The following is a 9,009-nucleotide window of genomic DNA, read 5'->3' on the forward strand; positions in this document are numbered from 1 at the left end:
TAATCCAGGAGGCCGACCAGCCCAGTTCCCAGAGTACACCACAGAGGCTTGTGGATCAGTTCTGACAGCAGCATAGGAGGGAGGGAGGTGCCATGTACCCCACATGCTCTGCCGTGTGGCGCCTTGAACTAGGGGCACACCGGCCACCTCTCTGTTCGGTTTGAAGCCGGCCTCCTCCCCGGGATTTTGAGGCCTGAATCTACCCATGGGTTAGTCACTGCTCGCCAAAGCAAATGTGCGACTTTGAGAGGAAGCAACAAATGTGAATGATCAAGACAGAAAACGAGACAGCTATCTCTTTGAGAAGGTGGCGGAGCCCTGTGTCCTGACAGGCTCTGGAAGCACCGAAGTCCCCCGTTATGCATGGGGATACATTCCAAGACCTCGAGGGAATGCCTGAACCTGTGGCTAGTACTGAACCTCATATACACTACGGTTTTTTCCTATACACATACCTGTAAAGTTTAACTTCTAAATTAGAGTAGATTAACAACAACTAATAATAAAACACAGCTAGAATAAAAGCTATATGAATACAGCCTTTCTATGTCTCAAAATATCTTGCCATACCGTACTGGGCCTTCTTGTCTTGAGACGATTAAATGCCCACGAGGAGAGGCAGCGAGGTGAAGGACGCACGCGCGCAGGACACGCAGCTCCGCCCCTGTGGACGCTCTGACGCTCTGACGTTCGTCAGCAGGAGGAGCATCTGCTTCCGGAAGGCTGAACCCGTATGCAGGGGATTCCACAGGGCGCGTTTGCTTCTGGAGGGAAGAGCCAGACTTCTCAAAGGTCAGTCGCTTCCACAGCTGGGACCCCAGGGCCTTCTGTATGTTCAGCAGAGAGAGCTCCCCAGAACATGACTCCGTCTCCATTCTGGGTTGTGATGATGCCACTGCTTGTCACGTTGTGGTCCTGAGACACACAGAGAATGGGGCTACCTGCTTGACACATGGTGAGGGAACCGACACAGAAGCTGGGGTCCCCTTGATCACGAATTCCATAACAAGATCCTTTTTCCGCCGGCGCTCCGTGAGGAAGGGTGCTGGCGTGCCTCCTGGTCGGCTTCAGTGAGGACAGGCATTGTCACCCAAGCGTCCTTAACGTCCTGACAGGAAGATGACACTTAGTGACAGTGTGTGTGACAGAATTGAATGGCCGCGAAGAAAATGAAACCCACATTCCAGTAACTTAAGGTATTGCTGTCAGCTTTGAAACTGGGGAGATTTACGGAGCCTCCTTCTGAGTTCGAGGTCGGGAGGAGGAGCTGTGCACTGCACCGGGTTTTCAGGGAAATGTCCACTCCTTTGAAAGAATACCAGGCCCAGAACAACCAAGATCCAACACGCACAGTTAATCTCCCATCTGTACTGTTTCATCTCCGTCCTTCTCCCTCCAGCCCTATGGAATGCTGTGCCATCCAGAAGGTAGTCTAATCCTTCACCTCTCTCATTGGGCCAGGCTGTTCCCGCTCTGTGGCCTACTCTCCGTCCCCCATCCATTACCTACTCACCCTCCAAGTCAGACCTGGAGCCCTGCCCCTTCTGCCAGGTCTTCCCGACCCCCTCAGGAGGACCTTCTTCCCTACTTATATTATACTTGGTCATTACCTTCATTGTAACATTAATCAATTTTTATTATAATCATTTCTATTTCTCCCCTCCAGGAGAGATAAGCCTCTCAAACATAGAGGTGATTTCGAGTTTCTTTTTGTCTCCCCAGTGCTTGTAACATAAATGTTTAAATACTATTTAATGAAAACCAACAATTTCTAAAGCGGTTGGCAGTTTACAAGTCTTTTTTTCAAACACATCATTTCTACTGATTCTAGAAGTGACTCAGTTTTACCTAACAGTTATCATCGTCCCACTTATTTTGCAAATGAGGAAGCTACAGTTCACAGAGAACAAGGAACTTGGCCTGAGCTACTCAGCTGGTAGATGGTCAAGCTGGGGCTTCAAAGCTTGGATCTAGCGGCAGGAAAGTAGCGAGGCAGAGGGGCAGCATAAGCATGGAAGCCTCAACAGACTTCAAGTTCCTCAAATCTTTTGACTTACAGCCCTGGCCGGAGAACCAGGAAGCTAAGTGTTTCAGCTTCACCAGATTTCAGATTTTAACCATGCTGTGGTACCTCAGTTTTCTCTTGTATAAAACGACAAGGTTACACTAAATAAGTACTTCTCAGTTATCTTATATTTTATGTCCACTCATCTTTTTAATCCAGAGATTCCCAGATTTCCCTGATTTCTGCTGCCCTGAGGCCAAAAGAAACACCTAATAATTGCCTTTATTAAGTAGTTAGGTCTAAACAACTTAATAGCAGCAGCTCATGTGGTGTCCAACTGTGTCCCTCAAAAACTTAATGGCCCCCCACTGCCTCTGGAGTCACCTCAAGGAGCTTTAGCTCACAATTTGGGAATCACAGTTGTTTTTCTGTTTTCATTTTTAAAAATTTTGTTATGTTTTGTTAGTCACAATACAGTACATCATTAGTTTTTGATGTAGGGTTCCATGATTCATTGTGTATAACACCCAGTGCTCTATGCAATATGTGCCCTCCTTAATACCCATCACTGGGCTGACCCATCCCCCCACCTCTCCCCTCTGAAACCCTCTGTTTGTTTCACAGAATCCATAGTCTCTCATGGTTCATCTCCCCCTCTGATTTCCCTCCCTTCATTTTCCCTTCCTTCTCCTACCGATCTCCCCGCTATTTCTTATGTTCCATAAATGAGTGAAACCATATGATGTCTTTCTCTGCTTGATTTATTTCACTTAGCATAATCTCCTCCAGTCCTGTCCATGTTGCTGCAAATGTTGGGTAATCATCCATTCTGATGGCTGAGTAATATTCCATTGTATATATGGACTACATCTTTATCTATTTGTCTGTTGAAGGGCATCTTGGCTCCTTCCACACTTTGACTATTGTGGACATTGCTGCTATGAACATTGGGGTGCACATGCCCCTTCTTTTCAGTACATCTGTATCTTTGGGGTAAATACCTAGTAGTGCAATTGCTGGGTCGTAGGGTAGCTCTATTCTTAACATCTTAAGGAACCTCCATACTGTTTTCCAGAGTGGCTGTACCAGCTTGCGGGAATCACAGTTCTAATCAAAGAAGGGCTCTATACTAGTAGAAATAAAGATTTTCCTTTTTAGAGAAAGATGTTTGTATCATCATCATACAAGTTTTAAAGACCTGAACATTATAATGGTATTATTAAGGGTATATTTTAATGCCATAGTTTTAAAACACAGATAATTTTGTTAATAATCTGAGACACTGGAGCACCTGGGTGTATCAGTCAGTTAAGTGTCTGCCTTTGGCTCAGGTCATGATCTTGGGATCCTGGGATTGACTCCCACATCAGGCTCTCTGCTCAGCAGGGAATCTCCTTCTCCCTCTCTTCCTCTTTGCTCTCCTCCCCCTCCCTCTCTCTCAAACAGATAAATAAAATCTTTAAAAAAATAATCTGAAACACTGAAAAATATTGCTGAGAATAATTTCCCAGTATCATTATAGAACACAAAATAAATTCTATTAATATTATCAGAAATATTATAGCACTAACACATAAAAATTGTTCTATTAGAAAGTAAATTATAGTAATACTATCGACAATCTCTTTCATAGCTATCACTATAAATTCACAAATAAAAAAAATCATCACCAGAAAACATGTAACAATTAATGAACCTTTTTGTTGAGAAGGCTGCAATTGCACTTTACTGAATAGCATCTCTGTTCCTGGGATAAAGTTTAAAACAGCAACTAGAACTGCTTTAAGTAAAAAATGATTTTATTTTCAGGTGTGTCAGCACATAAAAGTGATTTTCACATGCTAAACTGCTGGAAATAGTTGAAGTTTTGTGAAAGTTTTTCATTAACTGTTTCATGTTGTCTGTGCTTTAAACCCAAACAATTGCAAACTCTGCGTAATCTATTGTAATGCTCATTCAGCTGATAAATTAATAAAACTCCCTTTCTTTGAAATCCTAAGCCACAAAACATTTGTTGCAATGCTAATAAGAAAAAATGGACATGGGTAGACCACCCAAAGGTTCTCCTGTTCCAGGATCATCTGCAAAAAGAAACATCCATTTAACTGTGTTTCTTGCTTATCCAGGTCAGTAGATACCAATACCCACAGGTCCAAATGCAGAGAGGTTGAGCCTAGAGCACCAGGAGGTGGTGAGCCAAGGAAATTGGGGAGGGGCAGAGCAATAATTAATAGCTGGCAGGTGTGGTCTGCAGGATGTAGGAGGTAGCTGGTGGGCTAGAGGAAGAGAATTAGAAGAAAGGATGTTCATCCAAGGTGATGTTGATGAACCAGCCGAAAGGCCACAGATGGGCACTTGCAGTCAGAGGGATGATCAGAGTAGCAGAAATAGCACACTTGGCACATAGATATGGGGCCTGAGGAATTCATTTTACTTTTAAGTTTAATTTCATTGTAATTAATTTTTGTTTTATTTTAATTAAATTTTTAAAGCTTCTAAGTTTTAAAAATCTTTTAGTTTTTTGCTGTGGTGAAATATCTATAACATGTGCCATTTTAGCCATTCTGAAGTATACAGTTTAGAGGCATTAAGTACATTCACATTGTTATATAACCATCACCACCAGCTACCTGCAGAACATTTTCATCTTCCCAAACTGAAACTCTGTATCCATCAAATAACCTCCTGTTACCCTCCCTACACAGCCCCTTGTCCCAGACACCATTCCACTTTCTGTCTCTATGAATTTGGCTACTCTAGGTATCTCATAGAAGTGGATCATACAGTATTTGTCCTTTTGTGTCTGGCTTCTTTCATTTGGCATAATGTCCAGGTTCATACATATTGTAGCATGTATCAAAATTTCTTTCCTTTTTAAGGCTAAATAAGATTCTATTGTATGTATATACCACATTTTTAAAAAAATCCATTCATCTGTCAATGGACACTTCAGCGCTTCTTCCTTTTGGCTATTAGGAATAATGCTGCTATGAACATGGTTTGGCAAATATCCATTTGAGTCTTCGCTTTCAATTCCGTCGTGTGTATACTCAGAAGTGAAATTGCTGGCTCATACAATAATTCTATGTCCTTTCCTTCCTTTCTTCCTTTCTCCCTTCCTTCCTCCCTCCCTTTCTTTCTTCTTCCCTCCCTTCCTTCTTTCCTTCCTTCCTTCCTTCCTTCCTTCCTTCCTTCCTTCCTTTCTTCCTTCCTTCCCTCCCTCTCTCCCTCTTTCTCTTTCTTTCTTTCTTTTCTTTTCTTTTCTTTTCTTTTCTTTTCTTTTCTTTTCTTTCCTTTCCTTTCCTTTCCTTTCCTTTCCTTTCCTTTCCTTTCCTTCTTTCCTTCTTTCCATTCATTTGGTTTTTGGAGAGACTGCCATATCATTTTCCACAGTGGCTATACCAGTTCACATCCCTACCAGCAGTGTATAAGAGTTCCAATTTCACCACATCCTCTCCAACACTGATATTCTGTCTGTTTGGTTTCTTTATAATAGCTATCCTAATGGGTGCGAAGTTGTATCTCATTATGGTTTTGATTTTCATTTCCCTAGTAGCTGGTGATGTTGAGCATCTTTTCATGTACTTCTTGGCCATTTGCATATCTTCTTTGGAGAAATATGTACTTAATACTTTGCCCATTTTTTTTTTAAAGATTTTATTTATTTATTTGACAGAGATAGAGACAGCCAGCAAGAGAGGGAACACAAGCAGGGGGAGAGGGAGAGGAAGAAGCAGGCTCATAGCGGAAGAGCCTGATGTGGGGCTCGATCCCATAACGCCGGGATCACGCCCTGAGCCGAAGGCAGACGCTTAACCACTGTGCCCCCCAGGCGCCCCAACTTTGCCCATTTCTAATTGGTCGTTTGGTTGTTGTTGTTGTTGAGTTGTACAAGTTCTTTATATATTCTGGATATTAATCCCTAATCAGATAGATGATTTGCAAACAATTTCTCACATTCCATGAATTCTTTTTTCACTCTTGTTGATAATGTCCTTTGATGCACAGAAGGGTTTTTTGTTTTGTTTGGTTTGGTTTGGTTTGGTTTTGGTTTTGGTTTTGTTTTAAGTAGGCTCCATGCCCAGTATGGAGCCCAATGCGGGGTTTCAGTTCATGACCCTGAGATTGAGACCTGAGCTAAGATCAAGAGTCAGATGCTTAACTGACTGAGCCCCGATATACAGAAGTTTCTTATTTTGGGGCACTGGGTGGCTCAGTCACTTAAGTGTCTGACTCTTGATTTCCACTCAGGTCATGATCTCAGGGTTGTGAGATCAAGTCCCACATTGGGCCCCCTGCTCAGCAGGGAGTCTGCTTCTCCCTCTGCCCCTCCCCCTTCTCATTCGAGCTTGCTCTCTTTCTCTCTCTCTCTCAAATAAATAAAATCTTTACAAAAAAAAGAAATTTCTTATTTTGATTTTTTCTTTTGCTGCCTGTGTTTTGGGTATCAGAAAACTTTTATTTTTTAATTTTAAAAAAATATCACGTCTCCTGCCTCTTATGTACCACTGGACGAGGTCCTTTTAATTGCTAAGATTTGGTCAGAGGTAAATGCATTTTGAGGTGGAGAATAAGTATAATTTCAGTATTGGAATGGAAAACTCAGGTAATTATTAATCTTCCAGGTGCAAACAGAGGGTTCGGCATGCCAGGAGCTTACTAATCAGTCCTAGAAGTTTGTTTTAGAATCCCCAAAGTGCAGGAGTGGCATTCAGTACACAAAGCCCTCTTGGGACCAAATAGACAATGTGTGAAGATGAGATTGAGATAAGATGAAATAGGATAAGATGGATAATAGATAATAATATTAGGAAGGCTTTTGTCTAGAAGATTGAAAAAGGGGAGCTTCACTTTGCTGAGGGATACAAGGTGGTAAACACACTGGCGGAAAACCCTTGCTTATTCTGACAGAAGGGTTTGACCTCTTCCTGAAATTTTGTATTAAAATGTGTACTTTAAGACATTAAAGGCTGTCGGCTCATTATAGACTGTAGGACACTTTGGCCTCTGGATCACTGTTGCCCTTTATAACCCACTCTCTTAAGACATTCAAACTTAACATTTCAGTTCGTTTACCCTCTGCCAATGGGAGCAGGTTGCTCTAGATATGAAAGTTTAGGGCAGAAGCTCACACCTTCCAATCAACTCCTGAGGAGATTTGACAGAAGTCTTGCCCTCTGAGGGACCCAGGTGAGAGCAAGGCCTCCCCTTTAGACTCAATCAGCTGTATTTCCTCCTGGGCGTATTCTTTGCCTTCCTCAAGACTTCGGCTCTGGATAGACAGTCAGTCAAAGACGTATTTCCTTTAGGGTCTTGTTCCTTCTTTGCTGATCTTCCAGTCATTTCTCCTAAGAGCAAACTACCCCACCCCTGTGCTGCCTCTGGAGGATTGAAAGCTATTCCCAAGGTACATAGCCTTTCTACTGCTCCACAAACACAGAGCTTCACCTGGATAGGATACAGCAGGAAGGTCAACAGTGATTATCGCTTGCCTCTGAAGGTCTCTAGATGCTCTGAATCTCCCGGGGCTTTATTACTTTACAGTCTCCTAGGCAGATGAGAAATGTTTCCACTGAGGACAAGATAACCAGCATGATGTGACCTACTTGCTAATGATGTCCCCAGCCTGATTGCAAGGGACTTCTCTCATTGGTAGAGCACAGACGTGTGTCCACTGAAGAAAGCCTGGAACCAGGAGCTGACTTCACCAGTGCGGGATGCCACACTCTGTGTGATCATGAGGCAGTAGCAATCCAGCCACCTAGGCAAAAGTGGGGGCAGTGGGAAACCTTGGGCAGGGAGGACGTGAGACCCTTGATATGAAAGGGGTCCATTGTGGTATTTAAGGGACACCAGGGAAAACGTATGATGGAAATTTACTAAAATCAATCTGTTGTAGAGCATCTTTGACTTGTAGATTGATTTTCTTCTGGCAAAACTTCTGTGTAGCTAATATGATTGTGACTGGGGGACTTGGTGCTTATTAGGGTGGGAAAATTTTTCCTATACCCCACAAGTTTCTTCTGACTGGTCTAAGAATTTAAATTGACAGAGACAGATTAACAGGAGAAAATCAAATTTGATTATGTATATATGAGGAATCCACATAAACATGAGATATCCAAAGACAGACAAAATGAGGTATATATGTCATTCTGGACTAAGGAGAAGGGGTTGGGGGTCTGAGGCTTCAGAAATTCACAGAAATAATGGAAAGAGCAAATGGTTAGTAAACAAATACTTGATAGGCCATCCAGAAAGAATGGGACATAGAGAGGACTTCTATCAAATAGGCCTTACTGGGTTACTCCCTGTCTACCATACCTTGTTCATATTATACTGTGGTTATCTATGGTGGTACCTTCCTCCTGGAGCTAGCTGGTCCTCTATCTAAAAATTTTTAGGCAAAATAAATAAATAAACAATTAAAAAATAAAAATTTTTAGGCAGGTAGGGGGAAGGTCAAAGGTTCTGATCCTTCTGTTCTTAAAAATAATCAGCTTAAAATAATCCACATGCCAAATAGACATATTTTGGGGTGGTAAATTTTGCTTTCTTACATGCCAGTCTGGTGACACCCAGGTTCCTGGTTGGAAGGTGTAGCCAAATTTCCATCAGTTAGCTGTGCACACTTTAATAAAGTATTACCAGCAAAATCTCTGACCTCCTGTCTTCTCACATCTCCTGCACCACAACACCATGTCTCTTCTGCCTGGGTCTTTCTTGCAGTTTATCTAGGAGCTCTATGAAAACTCAATTTGTGTCTGTTTTTATTTATTTATTTTTAGATTTTATGTATTTATTTGAGAGAGAGAGAGACTTAGAGCATAAGTGGGGAGGAGCAGAGGGAGATGGAGAAGCAGATACCCTGCTGAGAACAGAGCCCGACCTGGGGCTCAGTCCCATGACCCTGAGATCATGACCTGAGCTGAAGTCAAGAGCCAGACACTCAGCCAACTGAGCCAGGCAACCTGTTTTTATTTTCATGAGAGTCAGGAACCCTG

The 9,009-nt window shown here is 42.4% G+C and overlaps 1 pseudogene; it reads left to right on the forward strand.

Annotated features, from left to right (window-relative positions):
- The first annotated feature begins 602 nt into the window (after window positions 1–602).
- Window positions 603–1,246, forward strand: LOC123784552 (protein N-terminal asparagine amidohydrolase pseudogene; annotated as a pseudogene).
- Window positions 1,247–9,009: the final 7,763 nt, after the last annotated feature.

This window comes from Ursus americanus, chromosome 27 (genome assembly GCF_024610735.1).
Source record: "Ursus americanus isolate L20-20 chromosome 27, mUrsAme1.1.p, whole genome shotgun sequence".
Lineage (NCBI taxonomy): Eukaryota > Metazoa > Chordata > Mammalia > Carnivora > Ursidae > Ursus > Ursus americanus.